Below are 20,945 nucleotides of genomic sequence, written 5' to 3'. Positions count from 1 at the left end.
GCTTATATCGCTATGCTTCAATTCATATTCGTAAGAATGTAAAGGCTTTCGCTGATAGGCTCATAATGTAAACCAGTGTAAGGTTGCATCGAAATATCTTAACTTTTAACACATAGTCTACATATATTAAGACTCTCTATCCCTACACATCCCATAGCTACAAAGACTACAAAAGTAAAGTTTCCAGAGATCGTAGGCCAATTAGAAAGTCGAAATAAATCCGTTAAACACTTGACTCTTTCGTGAATATACACTTTATGCTTCTCCATAATGGAAACGAAGATAACTTCGTATCCAGGACATTAACACTCTTAGCAATGTAAGTAGGTAGGAAGTAGGTTTTGAGAAAAGAAAATAATTATATGTCCTTGGAATCCTTGTGAATATTAAATGAACGAAGGTTCCTGAAATAGCCCTCGAGGCGAGTAACGTAAACGAAGTTTTGGTTTAGCGCCTTCCGTGCGTTTCCTTCAAGTTTTAAATAGACAGCTAGTAATGCAACAGTTTATATTTAAATCGAAAATAGATTTCTCTAATTTTATAAAACATGTTCATGCCAACTTCCATATTTCTTGAGATATATAATACTTACTAAGACTGCGTTGTCTTCGACTAGTTGGAGGTCAAAGGCGGACATGTGATAATTTTTTTTTATTTACAAGACTAGGGAGTTGCTTCCTTAATTTCTTGATATAAATTACTTTACACCAGAGTTCCCCAAACTATTTTGTGTCGTAGACCCCTTGCCATGTTTTTCCGTGTTGGGTAGACCCCCTACTTACCTGATATTGATTTGTAAACTTATAACTGTAGTGAAGTTTAGTGTTAAAAACTTAAATTAAAAACACATGTTAATTTATACATTTATAAATTGAATTTAAATTAAAACTACTCAAAATAAAATTTTGTAATTATGTAAAATATACGTAACATTAAATAAAAATTTTTTTACTTCATAGGTACTTTTATAAATAATGTAAATGTTTTGATATTATAAGATAGTATGATGTAAGTAAATAGGTACTACCAGTGTATGTGTTGAGATCCACTATCGTGAATCCCCATTTTCATTTCATGGACCTCCAAAATTTTTTTTCGCTGACGTAGACCCCATGCAGATTATCATAGACCCCTAGGGGTCAATATAGACCACTTTGGGAATCACTGCCTTAGACCATGGATGCACAGACCGCGGCCCGCTGGTCGAATACTGGTGGCCCACCGACAGCAAAAATAATACTCTCGTACATTCGAAAAATATTAAATTCTAATTATTATCAATTTTTTGTTGTCTTTAATTACCTATACTTCTGGCGGCCGGCCCGCCATCAGTTCATGATTTGCCCGGGTGGCCCCTATCCCTAATAAGTCTGTGCAACCATGCTTTAGACAAATATGGATTCGTTAATAAAAACTGTTATTAATTTAATTGTAATATATACGTTATGTAGTTAAAATCATAGCAAATTACTGACATTATCCGTATACCGCGGTGGATATTGAAGTGGCGGTGAATAGTCCACATGGCGCGTAGAATAGATGGTCGCCCATGTGGTGAAAAGGCATTGTTTAGTTCGTGAAGAGCACTTTTATTCTTTAATGGAATCAGGCGTTACCTCGCAGAAGTCCATCCTAAGTAAGAAAAGGAGTTATGTTACACCGATTAGTGCCAAACACAGAGCATAACATAGCTCCTGAAGATGCCCCGTGGAGGGGTGAAACACGTGTTGAGTAATTTGGTGGTGGCGGTTGTGTGATTCGCATTGTTTGCCGCATGCGTATTTATCAGCGGGCTGGCGGGCGGTGCATTTCATTGCACGACTACCACTGCATGTGCGGAGGTGGCTAAATATTGGTCCTTTTCTCACTTTTATTCTGACCTATTCTAATAATTGAAGACAAGAAGTCTCTTTCGAAATGAAAAAGAGAGAGGTAAGTAATAAATTCTAACGAATTACACATCACTAAGACTGCTTAAGTTATCGCTACAGATAAAACAAGACATTTTTTTTTAATTTCGATAATTAAATAAAATTAGGATTAATGTTCGCAAGTCGGAGGGAGTCGGGAGTTTTTCGCCGGCGCTGCGATAAGGCGAATCCAGTTGTAAAGTAACGAGTTAATTATTGTCTTATCGAGCCAATGGCGCGCTGTATTACTTTGAAAGTCTCTGCGATAATGTTTGAAAATAAACTTTGTGATTCGTGTATACAGTGTTGCTCATCTTAAAAAATTAAAAGGCGTGAATATATAGCTTGTGAATCTCATGGCTGAAAGGTTTTTATGTGGTGAAACCACTGTGTTCACCGAAGGCATAGTTAAAGAAGTCGTATGCTAGCAGTTCAAGACCGATTATGAGGCCTATACCTTGCAGTAAGTCTGTGGACGTATATATGTATTTTCAATATTAATATATTTTATTCCATCACGTCGGCTTGATAAGCGAGTGAAGGCGGTCAACCAACCGAATACGTAAAGATGAAAGAGTGTTAGAAACTGTGTTTATATGTTTACAAAGAAAGCGAACGAAAACATCGCTGACGGCGTCTGAATTCAAATTGACGTTCGAATTTCAAATCAAACACGCAATAATGATATAAAAAAAGTATTATGTTTGTAGTGGCTAGTGAAACTAAGCGTTTTTAAACGGTTTTATTTAGTTCGACCCGTACGGAATTTATTTGGATCAAAATTAGAAATTGATATTTAAGCACCTTCCCGTTGCCAGATTGATCTGAAATTTGGTACACACATTTAATTTAGATGACAATACAATATAATAAAATCAATAACATTATAAATCTAAGATGGCCACCGATACAAAATGGCGGATTACGTATTTTTCCTTAACTCCCTCAATATGGGTATCAAATGAAAGGGCTACACTAGTAAAACACGATGATTATGTCAAAATTTAAAATTCAAGATGGACGCCGTTCCAATATGGCGGACTAGGTACATATTTTTCCACAACCACCACAATATGGGTATCAAAAAACCGTTTAACTTAAAAGTTTTTTTAAGTGTATTTCTTATGTATATATTGAGGGGACTGAAAAGTAATGTCGCTTTCATAAGTTAAATTCACACGATTACATTTTTAACAAGTTTTCATTTATAATCAACAATATATTCATCTTCGTTATCAACAACCTTTTGCGATCTAGTATACAAAATCAATGCCGGAGCAAAAACAAACCAAACAATTTTTCTGCGATATATATATCGACAGAAATGACATTACTGTATAAAATTATATGTATTAAACCTTTTTTATTATAAGTATATATGTTATATACGTATGTGTGTATGTTTAAGTATGTATGTCTATGTATATTTATGTTCATTTGTTTGTGAATATGTATTTTTTTTGTACACGTGAACTACCCTTAATAAGTACTATTATCTTTTCCTTACTATGGTTGTCTGTAAGAGATTGCCTTGTGTGATAAGACCGCCCATTGTACTTTTCTGTATATTATTGTAAAACTTATTAAATGTACCTTATCGTGTACAATAAAAAATATTAATTAAATTAAATTAAATTACTTTACGATCCCCCGTAATACATTACAATAACATAATTTAGATATACAATTACTTATTAGTAATGGTTTTAAATAGTAATTTGTATCTACTGCAGTCTGATGGTTCGTATTGCATCCACAATATGAGTAAGGCAGGTCAGGTCCTTGTTCCTATACGAGTAAAAGATACTGTGATACGAGAAACACTCTTGTATATGTGTGCGTGTCCCACACATACATCGCTCGTACGCTTATGATTACACGCCTACAGATTATATAAAGTCAATGTTTTAGATCTGAAACGAAAGTGAAACTGACCAGTATCTTACGACATATGCAAAATTTAAAAAAATAATTTAAAAAAAGGTTTTTAAAAGTGTCTCATAAGTAAGTTTATATTTATATAGCTCATTGTGTGATAGTTATAAATTTGTAGAAATCGAGATATATTTCAACTGGTAACCAGGTGTATGGGAATACAGTAGATATACAGTTTTTCTTGAAATCTTATCGCGTGTTGTGTGCACAAGGTTGAAAATATTTTATTTAGATTATGTGCGATTTAAGTTAATAATAATATGTTGTTTTTCTCTGCCGTTTATTATAATGATGATTTTATACATAGTAAATAATCATATATGTAAAAGATATAAAGGTTTTATCAGCAAAAAACTTTAAAGTTTTTACACCTATTTTCAATCATTCTATTTATTGCGATCAATATATAATAATATTTATTTTTGTTATTAGAATGCGTTAGGCAATATTAACAATAATAAATTTAATTATATAGTAAGCCTTATTTAGAAAACGCTTCTTACTATATTATCAATACGGTATTTATTACGGCTAAAATCAACGAAAGGGTGTAAATAAAATGAAAAATAAGAAGCCTTTTCTTTCTAGACAGAAGGTAAACATTACATAGTACAACAAAAAATAGTAGTAACTTAAAAAATTAAATCTTTAAAAATGAAATGTGAAAAGATTTAAAAAAAGAATCAAATTAAAAAGTAAATTTTCTGCTAGAATCCCTCTGCAGGTGAAGGCTTTCTCCATGAATAGGTTCATTAAGTTTTAAAGGTTTATTTAGTTTTTTACTATTCTTTGTTTTCTTTGGAGTGTTTTGGTCTTGATTTTCCACGGTGACCAACCGGCTTGGAAGATGTGGTTTGTCTTGTTCTGTTTCTTGGTTGCTATGTATTCTTGTTGTCTTGTTGTGTTTGTGTTGCGTGTGGCCCTTTCGTAGTCTAGAAGCTGAGAATTCCGGGCTTCAGTACACATCGAAAGGGTGTACCATGCATTAATTGGCAAATAACAAATCACTATTTATACCAAAAATAAAAAAGGCAGAAATTCCGAACGGAACTGTGGTGAATGGAATTAGTAAACATTATAAGATTAGCAACATTAAGTAAAAAAAATATATATTTCTTTTAAAAGTAAAGTGTTGTGCACAGAGCAACATCACATGTTTAAGCTACTTAACATGAAGTAAATAAGGCGGCGTGCACACAATGGCGACGAAGCGGTTAGTAGGCACGGTATCGTAGAAGTGACTTACGCGGGAAACGCGGCGGGTGTGTGCGGTGGGCGGCAGGCGGGCGGGGGGCGGTCCGGCCGCGATGCCCGCCCCGGCGCCCCGCTGCCCCGCCGCCGCGGCGCGAGCGGGACGGCTAGCGCGCTGCACGCCGGCTGCAAGGTCACGTCGCCGCGCTCCGTGTTTTGATCCCGCTTCGCAATTTGACGCACTTTTTTTTTAATACATGACGCATGGTAAAGACGTTCTCTACATAAGGGTTTTGGTAAAAAAATATACCCTTATTATTTTGAATTATATATTCTAATTGTTTAATAAACAGCATAATAAATATTAATATTTAATTGTTTTTTTTTCTAAATTAAATTACATGATTATATAATTATCTAAGAAAATAATTAGTCAAAAAATATGGCATAGGTATATCATTTTAAAACTCCGAGGGCATACTAAATGGTTGAAATAATAAAAAAAAACGTTGGTTCTACGACATAAAGTATAAAGTCATAAAATTTAAACAAACATATTAATTTACAATCTTTGATAAATTTGCTATTCAAAAAGATTAATGTACATATAAAATATTGTACTGCTTAATAATGTTCAGTTATTAAAATTATTTAGGAATATCGTTAAATACATAATTAGAATATTCGTATTCTAAATTCAAATACTTTCAAAATCAAATTCACTTTATCTATCTAGATATTTACACGTAAATGCATTGTCAATTATTTTAAAATTATAACTATCAAATTAAAGCTTTACTAAAAAAATAAGTTACTTTATCAAATACCGTACATAGTAAAGGTTGATGTTTAATAATTTTAAGTGAAATGATATGAATATGAAGACATTGTCATCGTAAAAACCGATCAAAACAAACGGTTCGGGTCCGCGGGCGTCCGCCGGTTGCCGCGGCGCTGGTGCGACGCGGCGCGGCGCTAGCGTCGCCGGGCTCGCGCCATTCCGGCCGCGACGCGCGTGCAGCCCGCACCGGCCGATAGCTCCGCGCCGCGTCTCCCGCCAAACTTGGTGCCGGCTCTCGTGAAGTGAAGTGACCCCCGCTTGCTTCTTGTGTGTGTCCGCGGACCGACCGTGCAGTGTGTTCGCAAACAAAATACTCAACAAACAAAGGATACTCGTTGCTTGCGAGTGGCAGGTGGACAGTTGTACTGCTGTACAAATATCAAGGTAAGAAACATAAGAAGACAACTAAACTGTGTACCATCTGGACCTGGGATCGCGAGTGATTATTTAGTAAAAGTTTACAGGCCACGGCCGAAACTTTGTTAGCGCATCTGAAACCTGAAACTCGAAGTTCAGTGGGCCCGCGGCGACGGCCGCCGTCGGTACTCTCTTAGTTAGTTCAAGATTCTTTATTGCGATCTGTCATATAGAAACTACGTAATATATCAGTTTATAACTTAATTTTTTGTATGGAAATTTATTCTTTTTGCCTCTCTAAAACTACTAAATTAGTACTAAGTATTTTTCCAATTATCTCTGGACGTTGATTTTTATAAAATTATAAAAAACAATTCATTATTATACCTATACAACATTATACAAATATGGCTGTATTACAAACTGCATGTCATGCTGATATATGTTTATGTTTATTTCTAAAGAATTGCCAAAAAAATTAAGAATACAATTACAAAGCAATAAAAAGAAGTACAGGATTAATTTCAAATTCAACGACAGACAACTCTTATATATGTTAAATTATAAAATGTCAACATAGATAAAGCAATTGATATTGTATTTTTGTATATTATTATAGGATATATATTTTTGCGTCCATAATATTTTATTATCATAGATATTTTAATAGTTTAAACAGAGGGGTCTAGACTTAAAGACGTTCGTTTACGCAAAAGTATGTTGTAAAAGATTTTTAAAGCAGTTGCTATTAGTTTTTAAAAATTAAAATTTACAAATGTGTCGAATATGTTTGATTAATTTAAATTGAAACGTTTATTTAAAGTAATATAATTTTAAGAATACACAAGTGTTAGTGAGTCGTCGACGTAATAGTTTCGAGCGCGTTGCACTCGCATTCAGCCGGGAAGCCTCACAATGTCGCGTGCGACAAGTGTCGAGTGCTCGAGTTGCCATGTGCCGAGTACATAGCGCACTTCCCCCGGGCCGCCATCTTTACTTGTGCACCGCGGTGCAGGCTTGGGCTGCAGCGGGGGGTAGGCGGGGCGGCGCGGGGGCCAGGGGGGAGCGCGCGAGCGGGACGCCGCGAACACACCGCCGACGTCAAGTCCTACACATTTTTAATGCGAAATTTAAAAAAAAAAGAATTTTAAAATTAGAACGTTTATTAATAACGGATTAATTTTGTCTTTGCCATGGAATGCTATTCCGTGTTATTCTATGCAAATATATTATCGAATTTTTATGTTAATTTTTTCTTTTTCTAGTTGCAGTGTTATTTTTTAAAGTTATATTTTTAGCCAACAAAAATATTCCAAATTTTATTCAAACAGATATTTCTCACGTTTTATGAAACGGTTTTGCAGAATAAAACGGATAACTATTAAAGTTGATTTCATTCGTTATATGCTATTAGCTAGTTGTTAAACGTTGGTAATTAACTTTTAACCTCCATATGTCTGTGGCATATTATATAAATACCTTTGTGTTTTATATAAACCATGTTTTATTGACTAAAATCATTCTCGAATAGGAATGTCATACCAATATTGTATTAAGCACGTTTGTCAATCGATTTGAAATATAAATATATAGTAAATTAAATATTAAACAATATACGAAATAATGGAGCTTTAAATTTTAATTTCGATATGTAGCAACTATTCTGAAGTAAATATTTGCAGTTTAAATATATCTGGTTGTGAAATAACGGCGAAGAGTTTAATCAGCTTTTTATTGTCATATACAGGATGATCATTTATATGGTCCACATTTACTGTCAATTAAAGTAAGGTACACAGTAAGAAAAAGCTACATATAGTATATATTAAAATTACATGTTGTTTACCTTCTATTCCTACAGACTTTGTATTGCAACAAGTTTCTACTATAGTAAAAATATATATTTCAGAGTGATCATTTAATTATATTGAGAGAACGGATATATTAGAGCATTGGTTGCCCAACGGTAGTGGAGATCCCTCCCAAAAATCGCCTCAATGCCGTCTTGCGCTGTATATAAATATATCTATATATAAATATATCTATATATAAATAAAGTCCCCGTGGTCGTCGTTTTAGCCGATAGATGTCCACTACAAGGCATGGGCCTCTCCCAAAGATATTTATAGGGGATATACTATAATCGCCACGCGGCAGGCGGGTTGGCGATCGCAGTGTCGTATTATGGCACGCAAAGGACGCCACTGCCCATCCTCTGGGACTCTGGACCTCTCACTCCAACTTGTTTGTGAGCAGTAATCGTTCTATGTAATTAATGCAGAATGAATTGTATAAGATTGTATATCGTGAATCAAACTCGCGACCAACGATTGCAAGTCACCGTTCTCTACCGCTGGGCGATTTATTAATATTTTTAAACGTAGATTTAGTATTAAAAACGTAATATCAACATCAGATAATTTAGAAAAGAACGAATGGTCGATTTGACTTTAAAGTTCGGTAAACAGAATATGATGTTCACACGAACAGTGAACAGAAAACATTGTGAAGGCTTCTAGAGGCCTGTTAGACTATGTAGTGTTAATAAATTATAAATAATAAATAGCAATACCTGTAACCAGTCGATTTATCTATTACTATATCTTATAAACCGTATTTGGGTTCAATGAACGCATTGGGCAAATACACCAATATATAATGATGTTCGACAGTCCACTTGTCTCAAAATTTCCAAAATAAGATAAAGGAAATGTTTAATTCGAAATACAACTAAAGCGATATAGAAATGAACGCATTAATATTTATTTTTGATCAATTTCTTGCTACACTAATTATTTAGTATTTGTACGGGATATTTTTTTTAATTATATTTTACATACTTCGATTTTTAAAATTTAATAAATTTGTATCGTGGTGTTTGACTTATTTATTGGATTACCTTTTACATACGCTGTTATATAAGCTAGACAGGATCCTAGTCAATGCTGGTTTTGGAAGAACAGACCTCATTCCTAGATGAACGCTTCGATTGATGTTTTTTTTTTAATGATGAAACATGTTTTAATACGTATTAACCTAATCCTAGCGAAGACAAATCCGATAATACATACATATGTTTCTTAATGGTCATTTATTATGGCTGATCGTCACCAGGCCCAAAACCACTGGCATTGTGGTTTCTTTGGGGTCGGTGATCGCTCTCTTGATTTCATTCTCTACTTTTACGACAACCGGCTTATCTAGACTTTATAGTTGTCTGTGAGCTATATGGCCGAAATAGCAAATAATCCATGTTTACGGAGTTGATAGATGAACAAATATGTATGTTTATGTAATATATACATAGCTTGAAAAAGACATTCGATTTCTGTCATATTAAAGTTTTCTTATACTTTGTCGAAGGTTCTTAAAAAAAAAATCTGAACTTTTAAAACCTTGTAAATTTGACAGTTGGCTGTCAACAAACGCGCGTTTGACGTTTCATGCGCTATATATATATATTGTCGTTTAATAGTTACATTGTCCAGTATGAATTTACAACAAAATTAATTAATTTATTTCACATATAATCAATAATGTGAATACTTTTTAATATATTACATTCAATCGGGACAGATGTGATCTCTAATATATTCCCATATATATATAGACGAATGTGTCGGCTTGTGGATTACGGTTAAAGATTTTTACGACAGTTAAAGTCAATGGAATATGCATTTTTCACATTAATATATTTTATTTAAGCGGGTGATGAGTTATGTCCAGATCGAGAAAGATCGAGAAGATATATTTACATGTATACATTGATCGCAGCGAAAGAACACATCGCTGACGTCTTCTAAATTCAAATCGACATTCGAATTTTAATTTTAACGCGGAATATTATGTTGTTATTGTGATGAAGATGTAGTTGTAATACAATTTTAAAGTTGAGTTTAATTTTTTTTGTTTATGTAATAAATGTATGAACATGTAATGCACGTAATGAATGTATCATATAATTATATCGTTATTTAAGAAGGACTCTGACAGATGTAACATATTTTACAACTTAGAATTACATATACAAAAAGTATATTTCAATCATAGATGATTTCTATTACGAAATCACTAATATATTGGCTTTATATACTAGAGGTATACATTGAAAAGTTACTGGCTTATCGGAATGTAATAGTAATTTTTTATCGTTTATATGTGAAGCTTTTGACCTCTGTCTCGTCTTATGTTAAGTAATGACGAGGTCTATGATGCTACATGTTTGCCTAGAACCTATCGGAACCTACTCTTGTCTTGAATGCTCCACAGCCTGGAAACAATGACGGCGGTAGGTGGTTCCATTCTTTGGCTGTTCGCACTATAAAAGTGTTAACAAAACGCTTAGTATAGGTGGAAGGAATTTCAACCGTGTACTAATATATAAAGATGTACTCCATAATGCATTCACACAGAGTGATGTACAAAAACATGTTTTCTTTTCAAAGACTTCTTTTTATTTTGATTGACGTCACAAACTAAGAACAGATGTTTTAATTGTGTGGATTGTAGGTATTAATGGAGTTATGATTACTATTTTATTTTCTCCATAAGAACGACAGGTTCTTCCTCGTCATCATAAGTAATCCCGTACAGTATATCCTCGTACCGTGATGCAAAATATTAAAAATCTAACCGTTATAGTAGATCCGTTCTCGATTTAAACATTTTAGTCATTATGTTTATTGTACAATAATCTTTGTTTAAAAGTTAAATACATAACGGTTTCTCACAGATAAAGGTTATATTCCTGACATTACGGAATTTTATAACATTTGTTGCCGACTATCTCATTCAGAGCCGTCTAGGTCCGTGAGTCTTATCGTTTCATAGAGGACTTCCACTGCTGCAAATAAGCCTCTCACTTTAATTTCTAATAGGTTCAATTGGAAGCGGCATCAGTCCAGCGACTTTTAACTTTTGCAATGTCGTTTGTTCTTGTAGAACATCTCTCCGTTTTTAATCTTAACCATGTCATCTGTCTTGTATATGTTTTACACCTTGTTACCTGGCCTGTTTATTGTCACTTCAACTCGCTAACCAAATCGGCTATCTTATTTCTGATCTAACCTAGAAAAGGTATTCGACACTGAATAAGCCCTAGTTCTCTTTGGAAGACAAAACAAATTACTGCGAATAGAAATGACATTTGCAGTTGAGAGATGGACAGTCATATCGTGTTTATTTCTGATGGATTTTTCATCACAAAATCAATCAACTATCTGTATCCATTTACGTAATTCACAATTTATGTCGTGAGACATGTGTTGTGTGCTTTAAAATTGTATCCGAACGCTGTCGTTCAACACTTGAATAAACATTGAAAATGTAAAATATTTCATAACATCTACAAGAGAGTCCAAATCATCTTTTTTAATTTAATAAATATAACTGCTCTAAATTTTTATTGATTTATTAAATATAGAAATGAAAAAGAATTAATATTTACCAAATGAATTAAAAATTGACGGCCGCACCGGTAGTGACGTCAGCGATCGTTTATTAAAACTATCGATATAATAATGTCATTAAATCAAAAATCGAACCAATTCAGTTCGCGCGTAAATTATAATAACGGCCGAGTCGTCTTTATCGTTCACCGGCGTTTATATCTATTTATTACATTCGATGTGTTTGATTTACCAAATTGATTATGTCTTTATATGCGTTAATATAAGTAATTACTTTTATAGTTTTTATTTCTCGCGGGCTCGTAAAAATTATCGTTATGTATGATTTCGTAGTGGATATATCGACGATTTTTTATCGATATTAAATCGATGTTTGAGATTTTAGATGCATGTTTTTAGTAGCTGAATTTATTGTTAAAAAAGCGACGTAATAATTTTTCTTTTTTCAAATATTTTTTTTATTCTACTATTATATATACGTTTAGTTATGTTTTGTATATAATTAATTTTTTTACAATACACACGAATTTGATTGTGATATGTAACAGTAATACTATAGTAGTATTTCTTGCTTTTATATTGTTTTATTAAGTAAATTTTAAATACTGTCATCTATAAAAATACATTATATAACCTTCATTTATACAGAGATTTTTATGTTATTTTTAACTCATGGTTACTGCTGGTGTACGTTAGTAAAAAGTAAATACAAATAAAAAAAAATATTAAATTTTTAATGTGTTTATAATAATTACATTAGAAAATGGTAAAATTTATTACCAATGGCATCGGTTTTGATATTTGTATCTGCAAAAACTGTACAATATTTTTTTTAACAAATTAAAAAATATTTGTTTTCGTTTATATATGTTTGATACTGTGTTGAAGGTTTAAAATATCGCATCGCGTGGTTGCTAGGCAACCGGCGCACACAATCCTGAACACGTGACGGGTAATGCTCTATTTGTAATTGGTAGTACTTCATTTACAACAATGTACAATCTACAAGTACTACACTTAGATGTGGGAGTTAGAACCATCCAACGTAATTTATTAAACGTTATACATTTGAATTTAAGACATCAAATCAGTAACAGGGAAACAAATGACCAGATGATTGTTAAATTAAAAAGGTGATCAGACCATATACCTAGAAGAACGGATGGTCGTTGTGATTAGTTCTTGAAGTGGAGATTACAGACCTTCAACCATAAAATAGGTAAACCTTTAGAGAACCTTTATTGTTAGAGCGTCGTTAAAAACTAGCAAGATTCTAAACTTAACCCTTAATAGCCTGATTTACGAAAGAATTTTTTTTAATATTACTGTTTGCTTGAGAGTCTAGATGAAGGGAAAAATAGATTTTTTTTTAAATTTCGTTGGAAAGAATTTAATACAACAGTAAAATTCGTACAGCCAACCTATAAAAAACTAATAGTAATGTGAACATTCGGTTTAAAAGATTGGTATCAAAATTGAAACTAGACTAATAAGGGTTCAAAAAATATTCGTTATAATTAGTTAACTTCAACTTAATTTTAAATAATTTTCGATTTTAGTTAGTAAATAGATTAAGAGACTTGGTAAACACTAACATGCCAAAATGAGAGCAAAATAATTGGAAATATTAAACGTAAATGTAAAAACAGAGAATCGGATGCCAATATCAGTGGAATATGGATCTTAATAATAAAAAAGAATGCAGGCCGTTTCTAATCGGTGTTATTGATATCAGAGAGGCTTAGGTGATGCCCTATGGCTGAAATCATGAAGATGATGAAGAGAGTTGTTATATCTGTGGTTATATATTTATATTCGGTAATCCAATCCGGTAAGAAAGTCAGGTGCTCCTGGGAGAGAACTAGGGTTTTGCCTCCAAAAACTTAGTTGAAACATAGCACTTCTGCGCCCTGGCTCTTTAAACTCACGGAACAGCGACCGTCTGTCAAAGGATTACAGGAAATAAACTGATTGAAATAGATTGGAAATAAGTAAGAAAGGGACTAATATACAGCTACTTCTGCTATGCAGCAGTAGTCGTGCAATGAAGTGCACCGCTCGCCAGCCCGCTGATAAATGCGCGTGCGGCAAACAATGTGAAACAGAAATACCACCTTTAACCACCGCCAAACACCGAGTCTCTGATGAGTCACTGACTCGGTGTTTAGCGGTGTTTGGTGTAACATATCCTGAGGATGCCCCGTAGAGGGTGAAACACGTGGAGAGTGAATTAACGCCTGAATCTATTAGAGATTAGAAAGGTTTGGAAGGTTTTTGATAAGAAAGAAGAGAATGATCAGTGCTCCGCAACCGGTGTGCCTTAGGTCGGATACAAGTGTGCCGCGATAAAGATAAATAAATTGAAATTTTACAATTTTTCATTATACATATTTTGTATTTAAGACACATCGGCATGTCAAGTTCACTCGTCTCTCGAATTTAGCTTTCGGTGTGCCGCAAAATTCTAGTGTAATTTTAGGGTGGCGTAGATGAGAAAAATTTAGTACTGTTATAGATCTCCGTCATAGATTGACAATAGATTGGAAGCGGCCAGGCATGTCGATCATTGTTCATATAATTCTTCGCTCATCCATATAAATTAAATACTTATTTGTTCACCTATAAATATACATTTGTAAACGTTTTAAACTCCATCTAGGCGTGGTGTAGAGATATCTGGTATTAAGATGTGTAATGTGTTGAGATAGGGAAATGGGATGATAGAAAAATAGTATTAAATACATAGATGACAAGGTGCATGAAATAAAATAAATTAAATAAAAAAAACGTTGAGAAGTATAGATAATGTTGACGGATTAAGAAACAAGAACAAGAATAAATACGTTGAATAGTCGAAATAAATATGGCGGATGATTTATGTCGGTATTGACATTGGAGGCGCTGGCCGCGGCCGCCATCTTGCATTTGCTAATTACCGACTTATGTCATTATATCAGACGCGCGGGAAGCGGACGGACGTGTTCCGTCTCCGTCATTGTTCGATCGATATTTCTTGTTGATTCATTTTTTTTTATTACGATTGCATCACCCGACGGAAAACAAATGGCGTCCATTGTTCATTAATGGCATGTTTTTGCAATTTTACGGGCGAGTTTCACAAGCGACGCGCAACGAAATGATCCAGTCAACGATACAGAGTTCAAATCAATCAAATCGTAGTCGAACTGTGAATCTTGATATTTCTAATACAATAAAATCGCCCATTAGTCATTAAAACAGTCATATGTTTAAAAAGAAGGTTCCAGACTTATTGATAGCAGAACTATCTTATCCTTCTTCTATTGACTTGTAATATACAATATGTGTCTACATATATGTGTAATTTATATATGTATAATATATCCTCCTATTGTAGCACGTGTTTATTAGTAATTACATAATAGATATATCATCGTCGTAAAGTCTTCGGATGCGGTCGATACAAGACCTGTTTTTGTAATCTTTGGGTGATGTCCTATGCCTTGCAGTGGGCGGCTATCGGCTGATGTGATGGTGATGGTGAAGAAATTAGTTACATATAGAGACCAGTGATTGGTTAGACTGCAGTAGTTTTCTTACATAGATCCCAAATATATCTATAATAATGTTTATTTTTTCCGCAAAAGCATCTAATATTATTTAAAAGAACAGTCTGTTTGTTCATACTCACGGTTTTTGTTTTTAAAAATTAAATAAATCACTTAAGGCACAAGGTATACGTACGAACAATAAAATTCAACAATCAATTTCAGATCTGCCACTGAAGAGATTTACAACCAATATCAAAAAGTATATTATTTTATCCAAGAATACTATACTGATTTTAATGCGTGGAATTAAATATTGTTACTGGTCACTTGAAAGGTTAATTATTGTCGCGCACTCTTTATAAAACTATATTTGTAAAGAGCAACTGTTGAGTTTCTTGTCGGCTTCTCAGCAGAACTGCCTTCGGAGCCGGTGGCATCTTCCTGTAGGGACAACAATGCTGTCATTTTATATTGATTGATGATTTAGTGCTTACAATAGCATATTGGAATAAGTAATGTTTTGGTTTTAATTTTTTAAAACATACAACATAGTTGCTGGTTTTACTAAAAGTTTTTTTCTATGTTTATAGACTGCTAAATTCCTGTTCAACAGTACCACAGATTAAATAATCACGCTCGATATTCCATAATCGATCTTATATCAATATCTGTAACTTATTTTTAAAAATATAAGCAATTTAATGTAATAAAATGGAATACATTTAATAATTTAAACGAATATTTGGATTTAAAAATGTATAGAATAACTCGATTTGCTTCTAGCTTCTAACAAATTTGACTTTCTGGAACTTTTCTTGTGAGATATACAAATGACGCATGGTTCTTGGTAGACGCTGGAAGCAGGCTTCTAGAGGAGTTATTGGAAATGTATGGAGAAGGTTTATATCCTGCGGTGGATGTCCTTCAGTTTAAATTAAGATATTTAATGGAATCATGCGTTATCTCGCGGAAGTCCATCCTAAGTAAGAAAAGGACCAATATTTAGCCACTACCGCACATGCAGTGGTAGTCGTGCAACAAAGTGCACCGCCCGCCAACGCGCTGATAAATGCGTAATTAGTGCCATTATTATTAAGATGTTTATAAAAGCTTACTATGAATATTCCAAAGTCGATTTTTTTCATTTAAATTATATTGTTAAATAAATCTTGTTATAATGTTTAAGAGTTTTTAGTTGTAAGCGTAGCCTATGAATGATATCCAGAAGGCAGGTCTTCATACCCATAACACTAGTCTCCAGAAGAAGGTCAGCTTCATCTGCGTACAATAAGACGCATTTCATACCCACGAGATATCACAGACTTTCCGTTCGGTACTTTTGAACCTAAAATTTAAACTATATTAAATATTCTTCTTTTTCTTCTTCCTTCCCTTTTCCCTTTGTTTGGGGTCGGGTCTCCTTATCAATTCGCGCCAGGCCACGCTACCCTGGGTTGTCTCTGCATCATGTTGAAGGGTTTTCAGTTCCTTTCCGATATTAGACCACCACGTAGCTTTTGGACGCCTTCTCCCTCTTGGGAATTCTGGGAGGCTTAAGGCAGTTTTTACCACGTGGTCATCTGGTTTATCTATATTCGTTCCGTATTCTGTCCATTCTAGTGACGCCACCCGACCATTTAAGCATCTTCATCTCATTGACATGTATTAAATATTATTATTAAATAAATCATATTATAGCATTCAAGAGTTTTTAGTTAATCGAAATATATGGAACTTGGTTTATTGACGCATTTACATATATATATTGATGTACACGTGAAAATGTTAAAATTTGATTTAGAAGAAAAACTGTTGAGTTTCTTGCCGGTTTCTCAACAGATTAGCGTTCCGAGCTGGTGGCAGCTTATTACTTATAATGTTAAAATAATGGACGAACCAAAAGAACGTGTAAATACATCCTTGAGTAAAGATATTATGATTTTTTTTTATTTTAGCGATTTTATCGTACGATAAGAAGTGATTGCTTTGCCTTATGATGTCCTTTCAACTAGGATGGTTATAAATGCATAAATACAAGAGTATAGCACGTAAGACCTAAATACTGGAGATATGTACAAAGCACACCTAACCCGTAAGTAGGCTGGTAAACAATGAGTTCTTTTGTTCTTAAAAAAAACGTAAAATGAGAACGTTACGAATGAAAATACTGAAGAAAAAAATGTATTTTTCTATTCAGTCACGGCTTAATATCTTTTGAGCTTTACATTTCTTTCTCTTTTTTAATGTTTAATAGAAACACAGGGAAATGTGTAAGTGGGTTTTGAGACGGTTTATGACGGCTTGCGACCAAAGGAGTTATTTTTCTTTTTTTCAGTAACACGAAAACATATAAAAGTTGTAATAAATATGCATGTGATACAAATTTAATAATTATTATAAAGTAAATAAATATTGTAAAAAAAATGTATCGTAGAAAAAAAGACGCTGTCATCATTAGACATTAAAGGTTCAGATGACGACAATAAAAAAAATACAAGAGTTAAACTTTCATAGACTACAAAAGAAAAGATATAAATACTTTTTTAAAATATGAAAAGAATAAATGTTGTACTTTGACATATTAATTTTAAAGAATTTTTCTAAAATAAAATTACGCTAAATTACTTTTTATTATATCTGTTACCTGCTAGAATAGGTGCCGTCAAAATCGTTCTAGCCATTTTAGAAATTAGCCGGAAGACAAAAATAAAAAAAAAATAACTTTGGTATATGTACCGTTCATATATCCATATGTATATAGTAAAAAGCTGTTATTTTACCATTACATACAGACATTCAGATTTTATTTATTTGTATAGATTAAACAAAAAAAAGAACGTAGTTAATTTTTGTCAAAATTATGACGTATGTTTTCTACAGATGTTTGGATTACATATAAACAACATTGAAGGTTTTATAAAAAATACCTGCAAGTTTAAAGTATTGAAACCGAAGCAATTTATTCTTAAATGTTTTATACGAATAGTAACGGAAGGCTACTCTTGAAAAGCCTTTTTAAATATACCTAAGACGAAAAATCTAAACTTCTTTGATATGACATTACTTGGAACCATTTCACGTACTTCCTCCACGTTAACATTGTATGTGTGACAATGAAACCTGTAATATTTAATGGAATCAGGCGTTACCTCGCGGAAATCCATCCTAAGTAAGAAAAGGACCAATATATAGCCACTTCCGCACATGCAGTGGTAGTCACTTTATTGCACGACTACAACTGCATGTGCGGAAGTGGCTAAATATTGGTCCTTTTCTTACTAATGAAACCTGTGACAATGCTGTGCTGGAACCAACTCACGGAGTTGTGTTAATTGAGCTATAATAATATCTACTTACGAACTTATTTTAATTTGATTTTGAAATATTGTTTTCGTGTACATCTGGATGGTCGGGAACGTGTTTTGATGTACAGAAAGTGCGATCCTTGAGTTTATATTTTGGTACAACTACATCCAGTGTTATGCAAAAATGAAAAGAACTTTTGGGAGGTGATACGGATTGAAATCTACCGTTTCTTCTGACTCCAATGTTTTATTAAAATAATACAATCACAAGTTAGTGAAGTGTCAATATCTGTGAATGACGTATGTATGAGAAATGTCAGAATGTCTCTGTGTGAGTTATGTGTTTTGTAGCGACCATTATGCCATAAACTCAAGCTATAGATATTTAGATCCAACGTGGTAGAGTAATATGGATTATTACTGTTTTTAATCTACGGAAAATTTGAAAAAAGAAATACATCTTTTTTTTTCTTTGTGTAAAATCACTGACTGGTTAATGAGGTCTCCATAAGTCGACATATATGAGAACTTTTTTTAAAAAATATTGTTAAGTAATTAGTATAACATATGCCACCAATATAGTGTTCTATCTGTTGGTTTCTATCGTTTTGTTTTTTTTGGAGTCTCACTGACATTTCGAGAAAATACCCAATTTATCTAAATGCCCCGGGTCGTGTCGCGGCCAAACGTCTCTTTTTGTCTAACCCCCCAATGTCCGTCAGACAATGATTTACATAAATACAACATTAAACCTGAGTTAATTGACACATTTCACGATTTATACCATACGACGCTACACCGAGACGAAGTCATGTGGAATTTTTAGTGCCTCCGATATCGTTACTTGGAAACTGGTTTTTTTTTTCTTCTCTAACAATAAATTTATCGTCGGCTTGTCGAACCGTATTAAACCAATAAGTTCACATGAAACTATTCATCTTGCGACTCCGAACTTTCGGGTCACTCGGGTGGCGCGGCTCACGGATTAACGCATCTGACTATAACTTCTTGAACAATAATTTATTAGTGTTCTTCGAGAACGTTCCTTCGTTACCAAGGCTGTGTCAGCTTTGGAAGACCTTGACGAAATTGTTTACAAGTTACAAGCACTAGAGGGCACACGATGTCTTGGTTTAACGAGGCCAAGATATGTTAAGAATCATTGGAAACATGTCTTGTCATGTGTATATATGATTTATGGTTTATTTTAGTGGTATATTTGTTTTTTATGAAATTATAAAATAATCATACGTTCCTAGGTAAAGAAAATAATGAAAAATTAAAACCAAAATGAAACAAATAGGCTTATAAAAATAAAAAACTCGTAAGTAGGTTTCATACCTAATTGATTGCCATTAAATATCTTTTGAAACTAAAACCGGTTTTACTTACAGAACATCCACAATAAGTCCATTCCCAACCAATTCAAGAATAAGACATTGGTCTTATTCTTGAGTTGGTTGGGAATGGACTTATTGGTGTCTTGAGGAGGCAGATTACGAAAGGTGCTCAGCCGAAACCTCGTATACGTAACTCACCTCAGTGCCTCTCTGTCTTATGCTTCTATAAATAGATATATATGTATATATAGACATATATACATACATATATACAAATGTACAACCTGAGGAATGCAGTATGGAGTAGGGGTGAGGAAGTGGTCGCACGAAACGTTATTTTAAAAACTGGACCTTGTTAGAGCGTCGTTAAAATAGATTAAGAGACAGTAAACACTGTAACATGCAAAAACATGAGCGAAATCTCTTTTTCGAAAATTGAAACGTAAATGGAAAAACAATGACACGAACTCTAATATCTGTGGAATATAGATTCTAATACTTGTAATTAATACCCAAAGAATCATGATGGCCACAGATAGGCTCCGTTTGCATGGCATAGGACTCTCTCAAAGATCGCCACTGTGAACTCGATTTTGGTCCCTTGAACAACCAAACAATGCAAGGCGGTTACGTCCACATATCTATAACTTGCCTAAATAATTTTTGGTAAGTTAAACAAAGATTAAATAGTGGTAATAAATTCGCTCGCAGTAGACGATCGCCCGTTGACATATAACAACTAGCCGGCGACTGCATGACGTACGAATCCGTAACTCGTTCAATATGGTAACATCAAAACAAACACGCCGGCAATGTTTGGCTGCAAAGAATTGATAACATTCGAATAAAGGAAGCGTTCGATTCCTAAATCAAAACCGCGGCCGCTTTGATCAGCCATCGCGACGGCCGAACGCCGATATCTGATCAGAAGTGTTCCCGGGACGACGTATAAACAGAAAAAAAATAAAAAGTATGCTCGATCAGAATTAGTGCAATAAAGAACTGTGAGAAAAAGGAAAACGTCATCGATGTAGCAACACCGAGCGCGCCATTGTCGACGGGAACAAGATGGCCGCCAATGCGCGCACGTCAAAGCGTTCGCGCGTAGAATTGTACGCCTTATAATCT

The 20,945-nt window shown here is 33.8% G+C and overlaps 1 protein-coding gene across 1 annotated transcript in view; it reads left to right on the top strand.

The window, feature by feature from the left end:
• The first annotated feature begins 6,049 nt into the window (after positions 1–6,049).
• LOC137930116 (protein tiptop-like) overlaps positions 6,050–20,945 on the top strand; it is a 412,862-nt gene continuing 397,966 nt past the window's right edge. The window contains exon 1 of the mRNA XM_068773226.1: positions 6,050–6,261. The gene's annotated coding sequence lies outside the window, so the exon portion shown is untranslated. The remainder of the gene's footprint in view (positions 6,262–20,945) is intronic.

The sequence above is a fragment of the Battus philenor genome, unplaced genomic scaffold (assembly GCF_028537555.1).
Source record: "Battus philenor isolate CCGP_79_NKW_IND1 unplaced genomic scaffold, ilBatPhil1.0.hap1 SCAF_6, whole genome shotgun sequence".
NCBI lineage: Eukaryota > Metazoa > Arthropoda > Insecta > Lepidoptera > Papilionidae > Battus > Battus philenor.
This window is presented reverse-complemented; position numbering and strand designations above follow the sequence as displayed.